Source organism: Malaclemys terrapin, chromosome 15, assembly GCF_027887155.1.
Source record: "Malaclemys terrapin pileata isolate rMalTer1 chromosome 15, rMalTer1.hap1, whole genome shotgun sequence".
Taxonomy (NCBI): domain Eukaryota; kingdom Metazoa; phylum Chordata; order Testudines; family Emydidae; genus Malaclemys; species Malaclemys terrapin.
In genome coordinates this window covers 9,313,607-9,332,014 of record NC_071519.1, presented here as the reverse complement: position 1 = coordinate 9,332,014, position 18,408 = coordinate 9,313,607, and the positions used below count along the sequence as shown (strand labels likewise).

At 47.2% G+C, this 18,408-nt stretch overlaps 2 non-coding genes and 1 pseudogene across 2 annotated transcripts; 1 reads left to right on the top strand and 2 right to left on the bottom strand.

Moving 5' to 3' along the window:
- Positions 1–510: 510 nt before the first annotated feature.
- Positions 511–583, top strand: TRNAV-AAC (transfer RNA valine (anticodon AAC)). Its single transcript has one exon. It is a non-coding gene; the product is annotated as a tRNA-Val (tRNA).
- Positions 584–4,135: 3,552 nt separating this feature from the next.
- Positions 4,136–4,209, bottom strand: TRNAT-AGU (transfer RNA threonine (anticodon AGU)). The gene has a single exon. It is a non-coding gene; the product is annotated as a tRNA-Thr (tRNA).
- A 12,076-nt stretch (positions 4,210–16,285) lies between these two features.
- LOC128822990 (zinc finger protein 883-like) overlaps positions 16,286–18,408 on the bottom strand; it is a 40,919-nt pseudogene continuing 38,796 nt past the window's right edge.

Sequence of the window (18,408 nt, the reverse complement as noted above, 5' to 3'; positions counted from 1 at the left end):
CACAGCTGACAAAAACATCCCAGACAGAAAAGCAGTAGGCCAAAAACACACCTAGCAGCTGTTTAAAGAGATCAATTAGGCAAGTGCTAGACTGAGGCTCTAAAGGTCCCTAGTTCAATTTTGGGCTTTGGCATGCTTTTCTATCCCCCTTTGTGCAGGGGTGGGCTGTTTTCTGAAAGTGCAGTAGTTCCTTTAACTGTCCTGAGTCCCTCATTTCGGGCTATGTAGCAGGAAAAGACAGCATGGGCTTCTGCACCAAGTTGGCTCACCTGACCTTTCATTCTTCTCTTGCTCTTTGTCAGCAAAGGGAAGAAAAAGAAGCTCTCCTTCAAGAAAGAATCACAAGGGTGACGTAAGGATGACTTCCTGAGCACCATCTTCAGTCCTCTGCTCTACCAGCTGACCTATCGAAGGGCTGCCACCACTTTCTCCAGGCCTATTGGTGTATGCCAGGGTGAGTGCCCACCAAGCGGATGGAATTTAAAGGGCGAAGCAGAGCACTGCGAGAGAGTTTCTGTAGTGTAGTGGTTATCACATTTGCCTAACATGCAAAAGGTCCCTGGTTCAAAACCAGGCAGAAACATGCTGGCTTCCTTTTCCCAAATCCCCTTGATGCCCAGGAAGGCGCTTCTCCTTCTCCTATTGGCCTATCCCTGGGAAAACTCCAACCCCTGCATGACAGAGGGTAGTGACCTCAGTGGAGAAAGCACTTTGGCATCAGTCTGGAGAACCTAGAGCAGTTAGGCATGTCACCTTTTGGAGGTTTGTGGCTTGGCCTCCTCTGCCCTTGGAGGTTGGCCTATAGAGGCCGTTACTTCCTGCTGGCTTCCTTTGCATGACTCGCAAAAGGAGGAAGTAAGACAGGAATGGGGCAATAGAGGAAAGTCAAGCTGAGGAAGGCAGGGAAGAAGCTGTGCGACAAAATGGGGATAATAAAGTGCAACCATTCGTTCTGTCAAGCCTGGGGAGGTGTGGTTGGCTTCTAGGAGGTAGAATCCTGTGCCTGCCTCTTGGCATCCCTGGGATGGCTACTTGCAGCCCAGGAGAAGCGGGTTCTGGGTGGAAGGAAAAGAAGCAATGGTGAGGCTGAGTGGGCACCTTTCTGGCCAAGATGGTGTGCTGTGATGGGTTTGGGAGTTGCCTGTAAGTCATAAGTGGACTTGGTGGTGCTCCTTTCTGGTTGACCTGGGGGCGCCATTGACAACGTGGGTGTGGGGCGCTGGCTGTGAGCACATGGGATCCAGGAAGCCCCAGCCTGCCCCTCCAGGGGCCAAGTCTTTCTCTTCTCTCCTGCCATAGGGGGCCCAGCCTTAAGCCTGCCCAGTATGTGCTGCAGCTCAAGGATTAAGCCTTCCTGTGTGGCCTGTGCTGGAAATGACCCTGAACCCCTGTGGGGTACTGTTGGGGAGAAATCCCAACTGCAAATAATTCTGGCCACAAGATCAACCCGTTGGGTCGAATGGCGCAAGCTGGAGACCTGGTGACTTAGTCTGTGGGGCCAGCAGGTCAAGCCATTTTCCTACATGTGGGGGAGGCAGCCGCTGTGGTTCGCTCTTCCCACTCCCTGCACTGCTGCACCCTAAAATCCCTGTTGGCCAGCAAGGTGAGCCAGGAGCCTGGAGAGAGGAGGCAAAGGGGTGGCCCGAGCCCCCTCTGGCATTGCGCCCGGCCCAGGCAGCCCACAGAGACCTTATGCCTCACAAGCGACACACGGAGACGTGCCAGCAGTGCTAAGGCTGATCTCTGCCCCCTCCCTCCATGCCGCGCTGCTTCTGGAGTGGCTGGCATATCCCTGCGGCCCCGAGTGCAAACTCCGCCGCTGCCCTCCTGGATCCCACCGTCTAGGAGCCACTGCCAGAGGGGAGTGTGTGCGGGTCACTTTGGGAGACACGCCGCCTCAGGTAAGCACCACCACCCCGACCCACTCCTGCACCTCTACCCCCAGCCCCAGTGCAGAGGCTCTCTGTGTCTTGAACAAGCACTTTAAGGGATTGGACAAGAACTTCTTTTCCGTTTATGAGAAAGAGATCCAAAAAAGGGAGCCCAACAGACAAGTTTCATTCACAAGGACAAACTGGCGGCCAAGCCAGGCTCTCTCAGTTACTAGGAAGGCTCTTCAGCCAGCTCTTCCCAAAGGCCAGTCTCTAGAGGCTTTTGTGACATGATGTACCTCAAAATAGCCCCTGTAGCCCACATATTCATCATTCATATATGGCTGTGATATTTCATACAAAACATTCCATGTAAGTTATCATATGAAAAGTCATGATCTGCTGAAATCCATCATTCTGTCCAAATATGTACAGCATTAGGGCGTGTGGAGTTATGCATCTTGCTGTATGGCTGTTACTGCAATATGCTATAAGTTTGCTAGTGACACACAAAGGACCCTGCCCAGGAGGGTGTTCAACAACCATGAGTCAGCAGAGGAATTGTAATTAAGGGATTTGCAATTCAATGACAGATGCCCAAACACCACACTATGGGGACTGCTCAAGTGACTCAGTTGCACAAGACCACAGCAGGAGGATTCCCCAAGCTAGTGACTCAGCAGAGCCCACCCGGACATGTCTGGGCAAGTGTCTTCTAGACACTTGAATTAAGAATATAAAATAGGAGACTGTGGCCTCACGTTTTTGCTTTCTCCTCTCCCTACCTATGCTAGAAGCAGCAGGAATCCTGAGAAAACGAAGGTCATCTGAGGACAGTGGTCCAGGTTTCAGGGGGAATTCTATGTATTAAGGAGGGTAACATCCAGTGGGGTGAGAAAATTGCTTGACCTAAAAACTGCCTAGTGTAATAAGGTGTAAAGTTTACATTGTGCATTTATCTTTTATTTTCTTTGGTAACTTACTCTGATCTTTTATGCCTACCATTTATAATCCTTAAAGGTCCCTCTTTCTGTAGTTAATAAATCTATTTTATGCTGCACTTAAACTAGTGTACTTTGCTTGAAGTTCTTGGGAAATCTCCGTTCCATTACAAGGCTGGTGCATGCACTATTCAGAATGAAGGAGGGGTGAACAGGGTAATAAACTCACACTGGTCAGGCTTCTGACTAGGACAAGACGGTATGATCCAGGGGTGCAAGGCTGCAGAGCTGGGGGGAATTGGCGGGAGGCTCTCTATCATTAGTTTTATGAGTGGCTGGGAGAAGCATTCATGTAACTCAGTTGGATGTGTCCCTACCTGTGGATGTCTGTGTAAGTGCAATATGTGCCAGAGATTCACAGCTTGTCACAGCATCACAGTGTGAGAGGGAATCTAGGCAGTGGGACAAAAGGCTCGGGGGTTCCACTGTTCAGGTTGCATCCCGGAGATCCCGTCACAGACTTTCAACAACCACAGCGGATGTTCACTGAGACAGAGAGAGAGAGATGCCAAAACAGTGATCTCCAGTGCCTGCAGACATCAAACTATCAGGAATTCTGAGCACAGAGAGGACCCTGCTAGTGGAAAATGCCTTTGGAAAAGACCCTTCTGTCACCAGCTCTGGTCGTACAGTGCTTAGTACCCTGTGTTGTGGCTTCAAGAGCCATGGATGCAAGTTGAGTTACGGTGACCTTTTCCTTGTCTCCACGTTTCTTAGGTGCCTCCTTCTGACACTTGTCAGAAAAAACGACCAGTTTCTTTTGCAAGCATTTGCATTGCAAGGCAAAGGCAGTCTTCTCTGTTTCCTCAAAAGATTGACCAAAAGGTGGGAAGAGCAGACACATTTGGCAAGGCACCACTGGGTGCTGCATCGCTAACCTCCACTTTACCTGGCAGGTGCCTTGGCCACCTGAGCCACAGTGCCACTTTCTGGGACTTTTCTTCTAACTACTCCATTTTTCATCAATGACAATCAAAAGGAAGGTGACATGACCTCTGTGTGTAGACATCCCCAGCGAATCCCAAGGATGTGTGGCACAGGCTTTCGTGTTGCAGCAATTGCAGTCGAAGCAACCGCCATGCCAATGCCAGTCACAGCAGCCTTTTCATCAACTCCAGGCCTGTGATTTGATTCTTTCCAATGCTTCTCTCCAAAGAAGCCTTTTCCTTAGCAAGCAGTTACTTGGATTGCCAAGGGAGGTATCTTCTGTTTCCTAGAAAGACACAGGAAAAAGTAATGAGAGGGGACAAAAGCTATACAACAAGGCACCACTGGGAGTTGAACCCAGGATCTCCTGTTTACTAGACAAGTGCTTTAGCCAGTTAAGCCATGGTGCCTGCCTCAAGAAAGAGCAAAAGTCTGTCATTTCAATCAGAGTAGTGCTGGTTGGGTAAGGAGAGCATGAGTGAGCTATTGGCTGACTACTGCCAGACTGAGGCCCTGATACAAAGGCAGAGAAAAGTGCTAGGGCTGTGGGGAAGTGGTCCAGGGAAAAAGAGAGCAGGAGTTGGAGGCGACGCACTGTGTGACTGCCGCCCCCCTGTCCTTTTGCCTCAGTTGCCACTGACACAGGTGGCTAGACACTGGACTACAGCTGGCCACTGAGGCATGTGGCTGGGAAGAGGACAGCCACCCCCCCAGAAGGGGGAGAGAACTGAGTGGGGCAAAGCTGGAGGGCTGTGTCCATAAGAGGACACCACAGTCCTGAGAATGACATGGGTCCTAATGATAGAACAGATGGCGGCCAGACGCCACTAGATGAAGGCGCACCAGCGAACCAGAGCTAATTCCGAGGATGGCCAGCAGGAGGCGTCACAGTGGTGAAGCATGCCCCATGGCACCAAGATTTAGCCACAAGGAAAGCTCTCTCTGTCTTGAACAACCACTTAGAAGGATTGTGCTGACAGATCTTTTCTTTTTATGAAGAGATACAAAAAAGGAGCCAACAGACACACTAGGTTCAGCAAGGAAGAACTGGCAGGCCAAGCCAGGCTCTCCTGGTTAGTAGGAAGGCTCTTCTGCCAGCTCTTCCCAAAGATGACTATCTAGACGCCTTTTAACAGCCACTGCAGATGTTCACCACAAACGAGACAAAGAGATGCCAAAATACAGTTCTCCACTGCCCACAGACATCAACCTACCAGGAGTTCTGTGCACAGAGAGGCCCCTGCTGGTGGAAAAAGGCTTTGGTGGAGACTCTTCTGACACCAGCCGTGGTCATATAGTGTTTATCACTCTGTGTTGTGGCTTCAACATCAACAGATGCAAGTTCAGTTAGGGGACATTTTTCTTGTCTCCACATTTGTCTAGTGGCGCCTTTCAACACTTGTCATCAAAAAGACCTGTTTCTTTTGCAAGCAATGTACGGCTAGGCAAAGGCAGTCTTCTCCATTTCCTCAAAAGATCACCAAGCTGTGGGGAGGGGAGACACATTCAGCCAGGGACCACTGGGTACTGGATCCTGAATCTCCTTTTTACTCAGCAGGTGTTTACTAGGCAGCTTTTCTTTCATCCCCTCCCCTGGTTCTTGTCATGCAGGTAGATCATGAGACCAGAAGTCGGAAGTGCAGGCAACGTGCTGTTTATTGGGTTAAAAGAAGAACAGGAGTACTTGTGGCACCTTAGAGACTAACAAATTTATTAGAGCATAAGCTTTCGTGGACTACAGCCCACTTCTTCGGATGCATATAGATATATGCATCCGAAGAAGTGGGCTGTAGTCCACGAAAGCTTATGCTCTAATAAATTTGTTAGTCTCTAAGGTGCCACAAGTACTCCTGTTCTTCTTTTTGCGGATACAGACTAACACGGCTGTTACTCTGAAATTTATTGGGTTAGTTTCAAGCAAGAATATACATAGTCCACACGCCAGCAGAGTCTGTTTCCCAGTGTTCTGTTCACAGCTCTGACACCACAGAGCCTTTATCTGTGTCCCCGTTCCCTCTCCTCTTTCTTAGCAGGCCCAAATATACCTGCAGTGCATGTCCCTGGTCCCACCCCTTACAATTGATGGTTGTTCCATTTTGGAGGGTCGCGAGTCTGGGGGCTTGGTGCCACCTATTTTGTACACCATGAGAGGGGTAAGAAGTGAGGTTGTGTAGTGGTTAAAGCCAGGCTTTTCTTTGGCTTTTAGTGTGTCTTATGCCTCCCCCATCCCCCCTCCCTGCCCCTCCTACCTGGTTGCTTGACCTTGGCTTGAGAGAGAAGCCAGGCAGCCTTCCAGTGTATGCTCGTATATTACACTCTCACCATAGTAACACTTTAGCTCTATCCCTTCACTTTTCCATTATACCGACAAACACATCTGGCTGGGCAGAAGCAACATACAATTTCTGTGTTCTTTTTTCACACATATTAGTAAGGATATAAGAGTATGAAAAATCAAACCCAAATTTCTATCTCCAGGTAACAAACAGGCCTATGTACTAACAGGGCCATGGTCATATTAGCCACATTGCCTCTCTCTGGGGCTTTTCTTCTAACTGCTCCATTTTTCATCAATGATAATTAAAGGAAGGTGAAAGGAGAGTAACTCTCCAATTCCTGCAAGACCTACTGAGATTGCACTATCAGGATCTCTGTGCGCAGACATCCCCAGCGAATCACAAGGACGTGCGGCACAGGCTTTTGTGTTCCAGCAATTGCAGTCCAAGCAACCGCCTTGCCAATGCCAGTCTCAGCAGCCTTTTCATCAACTCCAGGCTCGTGGTTTGATTTTTTTCCCCCAGTGCTCCTCTACAAAGAAGCCTTTCCCTTAACAATGTATTAATTAGATTATCGATGAAGGTCTCTTGCATTTACTAGAAAGATATAGGAAAATGTGAGCAGAGGTGGTCGTAGAGTGATAACATCATAAGGTTAGAAGAGACCACAAAAGTTATCTAGTCTAACCTCCTCTTTTCGGCCTGATGTTATTTAACATCTTCATTAACTACCTGGATGTAGGAAGAGAGAGCATACTGATCAAATCTGCAGATGACTTTGCCTACTATTTCTCTGAGTTGACTGAAATCCGCCTGTGTGAAGTCCAGTGGTCTTGCTTTGCTGTTCTCATGTCCTCCTTTCCACAGGATCTTGAATTCTATCAGATCATGATCACTTCTCTCCCACGTTCCCAACCACCTTCACATTCCCAACTCATTTACCCCTGTTGGTCAAAACCAGATCCAAAATGGATAACTCCCTGGTTGTTTCAATCAGAAAGTTGTCCTCTACGCATGCTAAGAATTTTCAGGCCATATTACAGTTTGTTGTAATAGTCTTCCAACAGATATGCATCCCAGTATATTCCGATATTCTTGTCCCACATACTCACAAAAACTTTGCAGTCTTTCCACACAAATAGTGAATATATGAAAATATCCAAAAAGGTTAATTCGAATGCTCTCAGTGTCTACCAGGATAGTATCCCCTGTCATTCAGTATACTTGTGCACGATGTGAGCAGGACATCCAAGGCCTATCACTTCCCTTTTTAAGCTCATGTCTATTTTGCTGTGCAAATCTTCTCTTGCATGTCTGTATCGATCACCTAAGTTTGTCTTTGTATTATCTGACGAGATTGTCACAGCCTTATTTTCAATTCCATACTCATTCAGAACATTTATCTCAGCTGCAATAAGTTCTCATGTTTATTCATATTCAACATTTTTCAGGTTGTCGATTACTTCATCACATGCCCGTGGAGCAAAAACATTTGCAACTATTCCTTCACACTTTGTCTGTGCACATCAGCATGAGCACTAGTGGCACTCACTATTCATTTCTGCTTCATAGTCCCTCTGTCTTTACATTGGTACCAAAAGCTTGACCTGAAGTCTTGATATGAGCATTCTTCTGTCATGAGACACTAAGAGACTTAAGCAGTTTGCATCATGGCTTCCAAGATCAGAAGAGACAGCTATAATCATGTAGTCTGACCTCCTGTATAACACTGGCCATTGAACAGCCCCAGAATAACTCTTCAAGCAGATCTTTTAGCAAAACATGCAATCTGCAATTTAAGAATTGTCAGTGATAGAGAATCCACCACAACCCTTGGTATGTTGTTCCAATGGTTAGTTACTCTCATGGTTAAAAATATACACCTTATCTCCAGTCTGAAGTGGTCTAGCTTCAACTCCCAGCCACTGGATCATGTTAAACCTTTCTCTGCTAGATTGAGTAGCCCAGTATCAAATATTTGTTCCCCACTTAGGTATTTATAGATTGGGATCAAGTCATCCCTTAACCGTCTCTGTCTTAAACTAGATAGATTGAGCTCCTTTAGTCTGTCCCTACAAGTTGTGTTTTCTAATCCTTTTCATCATTCAGTTAGATCATATCACTACAACTGCCTCTGCTCTAGTTGGGCAACTATTCTCCACAGTTCTAGAGAGGTCTCTTCTGACTAGAGAGGGGACATGTGTGTTAGGAACATCAAGCATTGCTGCTGGTTATGCAGGGAGAGGAGAAGACCTCCGAATGAAGAAAACAAACTCTCCAGGCTATAGAATCTACGATCTGACTGGGCTGTGAGTGGGAGTCTACAAATGCAAGTCTCATTGCTCTGCCGGGGTTTTGGACAAAGCCAGAGAAGGATGATAGGCAAATAGCCTGGAGGCCCAGCAGTGCACCCTTTAGTACACTAGAGTTTAGCATCTCATTAATCAGCCACAAGGTGGCACTGTGTGTAAAATACCTCCTTTAAATGAACTCCTGGTAAAGCACTAAAAGTTCTAATGCTAAACGTATCTGGTGTGTGTGTAAGCAAGCTCTGTAGCCAGTCCTTATCTAGTACAGAGGAACGTCATTACCTTCAACTCAGTGGCATTTCTCTGTCGGTGGTCAGGGCAAGCACATGCTGATGCATTTTTTCTTGAATATGATAGTCTATAATTTTCATTCACAAACAGTGCACAAAACAGAGATCAAACCTCATGGAGCATAAATGAAGGTACCTCTCACATTCGGCAGAATGTGCCATATTAGAGATGAGATTTGCACCTCTCGTAGACAGACAATGTCAGCTGGGAGGGGAGTGTAACATTGACCCACCAGCTTTACACTCCCACACATTCTGGAACTTTGTCACTAGTGCCTGTCTGTGTAATTGAAACCATTCCACACCCAACTCCCTGCCAGCCCTGACCTAGGTCTGACAAGTCCAGCTTGTGTTTGGATTCTATCAAGCAGAGCAGTGAGATCCAGCAAGCACTTTTGACTTCTTGCAAGGGTTTTCTTGAAGAGTGTGTGTGTGTGAGAGAGAGAGAGGATGCTTGTGAGTAGCATGTTTCACCACTAATATTACAGCACAAAAACAAAAGTGACAGGAAGTTTCATAGTCAGCAGCATTTCCACCTGTGTGGGGACACCCCAATGAATTTCTGATCCATCACATTAAGCACTCAGCCAAAATTACCTGAAATCCCGGTTCTTCACGACCCTTCAGTTGAGTTCTCTATAGGAGGGAGCGTCTAGGAATTGGTATTCCTGGCTACAGGTTGGGTCTGGCTTCCCCCAGCCTTTGGATCCATGTAATACATGATCCCAAGGGGAGCCATCTCCTAGAGCTTCCCCATGTCCCGTGGAACTCAGGACAGTGAGAAACATGTAGGTTATCTGTAAGGTGAAAATTTATGTAAAACATGACAACGTTTCTCCTTTACTTGTGGTAGAGGGAAGCCTCATAGTTCCTGTAAGGCCAAATACTAATATTTCTGTGGATGTCTGCTTATACAGGGAAATTGACAGTTTATATTGATATCAGCAATTTCTGGGTATCATTTATATAAAGATGTGCTCTTTAACAGTCTATCAAATTTATCATATTCAGCAACATAGTATCTGCACATTTTTATAAATGTGCATGTAGAATGGTAATCAACTACTCTCTGAATTAACGCATGGGCATGGTCTTCTCCTCCTCTTGCCCTGCCCTGGAGCTCTCAGCAACAGCTACCTCTGCTCTAGGGCCCAGAGGAGGAAAGGTGTGCTGGGCTCCAGCCTGGGACTCTTCCTCCCTCCTGCCTTTCCCTGACTATTAAGCCTGGCCCTGGAACCGTTTCTCTTAAGTGCCATGTGAGCAAGAGGAAGTGCGTGGCAGCTATAGATACAAGGACCAAACTTGTGGACATCAGGTGAAGCAGCAAGAAACACAACTATCAGGTCAACCCGCAGGAATCTCTCACCAGATTGTTAAATTCTAGGGCCCCAACCTATAGCAGCCAGCTTGTTGAACCAGCTGGACCAAAGCCCTAGCTCTAGCGGGCGTCAGGAAGGAAAGGAAAAATCTCAACAGGAAGGAAAAATCTCACTTTGCTGCACTTAGGAACAAGGAAATCAAGCACATTGAGCTCCAAGGTTTTACAGCAAACCAACACAGCACCCAGAGGTCCCACTGGGATTTGATCTCAGATGGCAGGATTCAGAGTCCAGAAGGCTGACCATTACATCATTGGACCTGCAGTGGTTGTCATTTCAGTACTCCTGTGAGACCCTCAGCTGGTCGGTTTGCACTCTGCATTCATTGCTTCCCTCCAGCTGCTTCCTCTCTCGGGACTCTCTCTTCTCCTCCATCTCTCTTGCTCTCCTCCCCTAGACATTGAACCCAGCCCTTGTTGCTGCCAACCCCAACTGACAGAGGGGCCTATAAGTGCCCTGCCTGAGGGGAGGCCAATGCATGTGGTGGGCCATAAGCACCACAGGTTTTAACCCGGTTTGCTTCCTTCCCCATGTCTCTTACTTAGATTATATGAAGTACACCTGTGGCTGGGATACGGATTTGTGGGCACAGCATTGTGCAGTGGGCTTCCAAGGCAGCCTGTAATTCAGCCAGGGGTTTGCAGCTGGGCCTGGCCTGGAGGCAATTTTCTCTCCACACAACAGATGGGGGATGCACTGGGACCAGCTCTTGGCTCTTTTTTTAACTGGTTCCCTATGAGGACACACCAGAGATCACTGCAATCTACATAGGGAACAACCACCTGGGAATATTCTCCAGGCCCAGCTGATTTGGAAAGTTAAACATGATATTGCACAACATAGAACTATGGGGCCAGGTCCCATAGAAAACAAAGGGGAGCGGGGAAAGAGAGAGAAGAGAAGAGCAGGAGATGGGATCGAAAAAAGCAGCTGGAGAGAACCAGGAGTGCAGTGGACATCAGGGGCAGCAGATTTGTAGAAATTTTGGTGGTGCCAAGAATGCACAGAGCCTCCCCCCCCAAACTCCACCCCCACCTGCCTACGGCTCTGGGAGGGAGTTTGGGTGAGGGATGGGGTCTGGGGTGCAGGCTCTTGGATGGAGTTTGGGTGCTTGGTGGAGGTCTGGGACAGGGGGTGGGGGTGCAAGAGGGGGGATAGGTGCAGATTCTAGGAGGGAGTTTGGGTGCAGGCTCTGGGAGGGCGTTTGGGAGCATGGGGGGGATGTTGGAAGGGGGTGGGCGTGCAGTCTCTGGGACAGAGTTTGGGTGCTGGGAGCAGGCTCCAGGCTGGGGCAGGAGGTGGGGGTGCAGGAGGGAGTGCGGGCTTCAGGCTCTGGGATGGAGTTTGGGTGCAGGCTCTGTGCTGGGGGTGCATGCTCTGGGAGGGAGTTTGGGGATGGGAGGGGGTGCGGAGGGAGGAGATGCAGGCTCTGGGTGGGAGCTTGGGTGCAGACTCTAGGAGGGAGTTTGGGTGCATGAGGGGGTATGTTGGAAGGGGGTGGGCGTGCAGTCTCTGGGACAGAGTTTGGGTGCTGGGAGCAGGCTCCAGGCTGGGGCAGGAGGTGGGGGTGCAGGAGGGAGTGCGGGCTTCAGGCTCTGGGATGGAGTTTGGGTGCAGGCTCTGTGCTGGGGGTGCAGGCTCTGGGAGGGAGTTTGGTGACGGGAGGGGTGTGCAGAGGGAGGAGGTGCAGGCTCTGGGTGGGAGTTTGGGTGCAGGCTCTGGGAGGGAGTTTGGATACTGGGTGCAGGCTCTGGGCTGGGACAGGGGCTGGGGGTGCAGGAGGAGTGAGGAGCATGCATTCAGTCATTTCATAGGGCAGAGTTTTAAGGCTATTAAGATTTGGGGAATTATTCTTCCGAGCATCTTCCCTTTGTAGATTTCAGAGGTGTTCATACACTCACCCCCACTAAGCCACCCTGTTACACCCCAATCTAATAGAAAGGCTGGGAGGTCTCCACGTTCATAAAAAGAAACAGACAAAAAAATAGAAAAAGGAACAAAATGTTTCTAAGATTATAAGGGGTTGGATCTCTGCACCTCTCGGTCTTTGGATTCACCTGGAGTAGGAACTGTAGCTGCAGTTTAGGAACCAGGTTCTGGCATAGATGGTCCAGCACGTTGGGCTAGCAGGCTTTTCAGGTACAGGAGACTAGTGAAGGCTGCATAGCCTTAGACTTTGTGCTTCATTCCCCAGAGGGGATCAGTCCTGGGATCCTGGCAGTCAGTCTCTCTGAGGCAGAGTTACAGCACCGGGAGTTACAGTGCGGCTCAGAGAGCGCTGAAGGGGAACCGCTATTGTGTGTTTACATTGTCAGCTGCCTGCACAATAGCGTGTTCACACTTGTGGCACTTGCAGCGGTGTTCAGAGCAGTGCACTCAGTATCCACTGAGCATCTCTTCTTCTTCTGCCGCTAAGAGTTGTGGGAAGGTGGAGGGGGTCGCTGGGCATCCCGGGTTGTGTCCCAATGCCCCGTGATGCATTGCTTCGTATCTCAGCAATCCCTGTGCTTCCATTCACATTTGGGGTCATCTTTCAATGGTTTGTGTATTGCGCATTCTGCCTCTTCAGGCAGCAGGAATGGATCCCACACTGTTGACCCATATGCTGCTCTCTCTTATTAACACATCACAAGTGGCAATGGAGTTATTCCTTATAGTACAAAGGCAAGCAGAGTTCAACATTGATCTCACCATGTGTAGTAGCTATAACACGAGATTGCTTGTGGCATTAATGGAGGTGCTGACCACAATGGAATGCCACCTTTGAGCTTGGGAAACAACCACTGAGTGGTGGGATCAATCGTCGTGCACATCTTGGATGATGAGCAGTGTCTGCAGAGCTTTCGGATGAGGAAAGCCACATTCATGGGACTCTCTGATGAGTTTGCCCCAACCCTGCAGAGCAAGGATACGAGAATGAAAACTGCCCGGTTATTGGAGAAGTGCGTGGCAACTGCAGTGTGGAAGCTGGCTACTCCAGACTGCTACCTATCCATCACTAATCAGTTTGAGGTGGGAAAGTTGACCGTTGGACACGTGTTGACAAAAGTGTGCAGGGCCATTAATTACATCCTGCTCCGAAAGACTGTGGCTCTGGGCAACGTGTGAGACATTGTGGATGGCTTTGCACAAAGGGCTTCCCTAACTGCGGAGGGGCGATAGATGGCACGTATATTCCAATTCTGGCACCAGACACCTAGTCACGGCGTACATTAATCAGAAAGGTACATCTCTATGGTTCTCCGGGCACTTGTGGATCACCATGGGTATTTCACAGACATTAATGCAGGCTGGCACGGTAAGGTGCATCTTTCAGAACACTGGCCTGTTCAAGAAGTTGGAAGCAGAGACTTTCTTTCTGGATCAGAAGATCACTGTAGGGGAAGTCAAAATGCCCATTGTGATCCTGGGAGACCCTGCCTACCCCTTAATGCAGTGGCTTATGAAGCCATACATGGGGCATCTTGACAGCAGCAAGGAGCGGTTCTACAACAGGCTGAGCAAGTGCAGAACGACTCTTGAGTGTGCTTTGGCCATTTATTTGTGAAGGGAAGGGTGAAAGGTGAAAGCTTCACTCAGGGCTGGACCACTGAGGCTCAGCACCTGGAGGCTGAATTTGAACAGCCAGAGACCAGGGCTGTTAAAGGGGCGGAGCACAGGGCCATAAAGCTCAGGGATATCTTGAGGCAGCAATTTGAAGCTGGAAGCCACTAATATTTGTTGCTATGTACAGCAGGGCAGTGCTTGTAATGCTAGGAGGGGATTGTTATTGGTGCAGACGATGCGCTATGAAGGTTTAAGAAAATTGCCTGTTGCTTTGTAGGGCTCTGTTTGCTTTCAACTAATGGAATAAAGATTAGTTTTGGTTTGAAAGCATTCTTTTATTAAAAAGCAACCACCGGAGGAGAGACAAACAAAAACACATCAGCACCGAGGGGGATGGGTAAAAGGTTACACGTCTTGCTCAAGTAATTTTCCTCTTAATAGAAGATTTATTTTAAAATTTATCAAAATAAATTCCATTTTAAATAGAAATAAGTACAGTACATATTGGGTCTCTCTTCTCGTATATGCCATTTCTCTCATATATTCCCCCACTTTAATTCTTTTAGAGTGAGGTTTTAATTTCAGGATTAGCCACCATTTCCGACATAGAAGGAGGGGCAGGGAGAGAACTAGAAGAAAACCCGAATAATATTGTAACACTGAAAATTATCACAGAATCAGCCTGTTACAGTAATTAACATGTTTAATTTCATTGTCCCTGGTAACAACTTATTCAAAGATTACAAAATATAAACCTGTAGGGCAGTTTTCTCTTAATTCCCATTTCCAACCAGTTAGCTTTGTGTGAAGTCACATTCTACAATAATCTAGGAGCCTTCCATTTCTGTGAGTTCATTTCTCTCTACGTCTTCTCCCAGAAGTGTGGGTGGAAGGGGTCTCTCACTTTGTGGGAAGGCTGCATCATGAGCAAAACCACCTGTATTCTATTTTCACACTTTCTAATCTTTCAAAGTAGCAGGAGGTGGAGAAGTGATACAAATGCATTCGATTCAAGAGTAAACTAAGAGAGCAAACCACAGACGCTGGACTCCATATTCATATATCCTGCAGTCTGAACTTGGAATCTGATACATTCCCTTATTGGCTACAAATCATTTGCCCAGCATGGAAGTGCTTCTTGTCCAACAAGGCAGCCAGACTGGGACCCATAGGCATCGAATGGCTCTGAAGGAATCAGCTGAAAAAGACAGTTGTTCCCAATTTAATCATGGCATCCTTTAGGAGTGTGACCAATGCCACTTAATTAGTGAGCAGCTTTCTAAAAATAGTTTTACGGGGCCACAAGTCACCATAGCTTCCATCTCTGGGGTGAAAAATCAACCACTTGTACCTGCAATTTCTACCTGAGTTCTTATCAAGTCTTTGACCTTACTCGAAGTAATTTTACACTTCTCTGGTGTAGAATAATTCACCAACGATACAACATATCAGTAGCGATAGGGAGGTATAACTCCCCCCAAATTTCCTTTTATTTCTTTAATCTGGTGGCACAGGTTTAAATTAGGGACTAAATTCAAGTGTGGCTTAGAATCCCTGTAAGACACCACATGTCAGGTATCTATTAAAAATAAGTATCTTTCTGCAGCTGTATCACATTCAACATGGATTTCATTTTCTACACATTTGCAGCATCTCCCAGGGGTGAGCTGAACAGAAATGTCATTTCCATTTTTCCCATCCCTACATAGCTAGAGATTGCATTTCCCAAATAATAGGCAACATGCAGCTGATTAGGAAGGAGATATCTTCAGGAGTGACCTCCTGCAACACCTGGGCCACAACTGCTTTGGGAGCCCAATGCATGGGTATTTTTGCTTAGTTCCAAGTCATTTACCAGAGAATCCTCTTCCCAGCCCTTTAGAAAAAAATATTGACCTTACTAATTGAACAACAGAGGGATTGGGATGGTGATGAGGAATAAGGGAATCCCTTTGATTTAACCCTATCTTCTTCTGTTGTTACAGAGGGTGAAATGACATTTTTCCCTATCCGTGCCCTGTTCCTGCTCTTTGTTATAGTTCAGTATATTTTAAGTGAGGAAAATGGTAGTAAAAACATCTGCTCTGCAGCACAACCTGGAGCAACATCAGAGCAACTGGGAATGAAACAATTTGTTCCAGAAGGGGGAACTTGATGACTAATAATTGCTTTGAAATGGGGGAAACAGTATAACTGTGACGCTCAGGGTTTGTTTAGACTAGGAAAAGTGATGGAGTTTAGGTCAGGTGAAGGGGAAAGCTAATGCCAACCACTGCACCTGGGCTGCATCTGCACTACAACTAGAATTGTCTTTTTACACCAAGATCACTAACGTGAGCAGCCAACGCCACGTACAGTCCTAGTGGATGTCAGGCACAGGTAGTTTTTGCCTCAGTGCAGCTTGTTGGGATCAAACTTCTCACTCCCACCTGGAGCCAATGAACATTCCTGGCTAGAGGGACACACACTCCTTCGACTCAAGAGGAAAGGAGTTGATAGTAAAGATCACAGGACTGACCCCAAAGAAGGGTGAGCTGCAAAAGGCAGAAGCAGGCAACTCATCTAGGGGAGCTGAGAGACCACGGTGCAGATGGTGCAAAGATCACTCTGTGGGAATTAGCAAATATGATTTTTTTTAAAGAAAAAACTTTGGCCAGCCCTAGTCAAGGCATTTATTACAGTTCTCTCTCATGTGGATTTTCTGATGTCTGATAAGGGTTGAGCTCTGATTGAAACTTTTCCTGCACTCAGAGCATGTGTAGGGCTTCTCTCCTGTGTGGATTCTACGATGTTTGATCAGGTCAGAGCTCTGATAGAAGCTTTTCTCACATTCAGAGCATGTGTAGGGCGTGTCTCCCGTGTGGATTTTCTGATGGGAGATGAGGGCTGAAGTATGAATGAAGCATTTCCCACACACAGAGCATCCATAAGGTTTCTCCCCTGTGTGGATTCTCCTATGTCTGATAAGGTTTGAGCTCTGATTGAAGCTTTTCCCACACTCCGAGCATGTGTAGGGTTTCTCTCCAGTGTGGGTTCTCCAATGTCTGATAAGGGTATAGCTCTGATTGAAGCTTTTCCCGCACTCAGAACATGTGTAGGGCATCTCTCCTCTGTGGATTCTTTGATGTGTGAAAAGGTCTGAGATCCCACTGAAGCTTTTCCCACATTCATGGCATGTGTAGCGTCTGTTTTCCAAGTTGATTATCTCGCGTGTAATAAGGTCTAAGTGGCTCCTCAAGTTTTCCTCTGGCATCTGCTGAGTCTCACAGGCTTTTGCTTTTTCTGGGAGTGCACAACTCCCGGAAACATTCCCTATGGATCTTCCTAATAACATCCCATGTGGTTCTACTTGCTCAGCATCTTCCTGCTGGGGTTTCTCCTCCTCATTCTCACTCACCATCCCGTCACCTGATGGGAGAAAGAGTATCCAGACACAGGTCACTCTCTGTGCCAGAGAGAAAGGAAATCTCAGAGACAGGAATCGAAAAAGGGCTGAACAAACCAAAATATGTGCGGGAGACATCAAACCTATGAGGAACTGATTTTCCCAAACCCTTCCCCAGAGGAGAGAGGAAGGGATCAGTTTTTGTCCACATCTCACCAGAACACTCAGGGGAAAGTGAAATTGGGGAGGGACCTGCCTCCAGTTGTCAGTCAGGATAGGTGGGAAGGCATGAGTGACGTCTGCCTAATGATTCCACATCTGCAGGGAACAATCCTGAACTTGGAGAGCTCACAAGCTCTTTGTAGGGCATCCCAAATGTTTCCTATATTCAGAGACAGTTTTTAGTTGCTTTAACCAATTCTCTACCTGTGCAGGCAGCTGTCAGGTGCACTTCTTTCTCAGAGCCCTGGAGGTCTGGGACCCATGGCTCTTCCCCTCATTCCAACTGTTGTACTTAAAGTACTGCACAGGATCTTTTCAGGGGGGCTAAGGCAAAGTGCCACATTTATTGGTAATACATGTATCAATCAACATTGTATCATATGCATATGATAGTAGATAATGTTTTCACCCCTTACACTCATGCTCTCTCTCTCTCTCTCACACACACACACACACAGAATCCATCTTCTTGTTGTTACTTAATAGTTGCTCCCCTTAACTTCACTGGCCAGGCAAGTTAGATGGGGGAGGGATGGAGCCGGGCTTCTGTCAATCCGCACAGATGCTCTGATGCTGACAAGACAAGACATGGGATCCTCTGCAAGTCACCTCACATTTATAGCAGCTTCCCTCTCATGCAAATCTATACCAGATTCAAAGTCTGTGTCAGCTGGTCATCTGTGGCACCTCCTTCTGGGTGTTGTCTTAATGTTGCCACAAGAGGGTGTTTTCAAAAGAAGATGCTTGCTTCTAACTCCCAAGGCCATCAATATGTCTGATCTTCTTTAATGAGCCCACTTGACAAGTTTTATTGTTCTTGAGTCTGGCTTCCATCCCCTCACCTCCAGACAGCTGCAACACTTGGAGCCTGCCTTCCACGTCTTGCTCATTCACACCTCATTCATTCAACAGGGCACTTGATTAAAAGGTGGGGGAAGATCTTATTCTACTCCTAGCAAAAAGTCATTTTTCTTCTACCTTAATATCTTTAGGGCCTATAACATTATACCGAGGCTTAATACAAAGTCTCTATATAAGGATTTGATACAAAGTTCCCATATCAAAGTACTTGACATAAAGTTGCATGAAAACAGAGGTCACACATGGATAGACCCACTACAAGGTTATATGAAGAGTCATAATACAAAGTCATCTGAAAGTTATGCAAAAAGGCTTAATGCAGAGATTTATCTACACAGCTG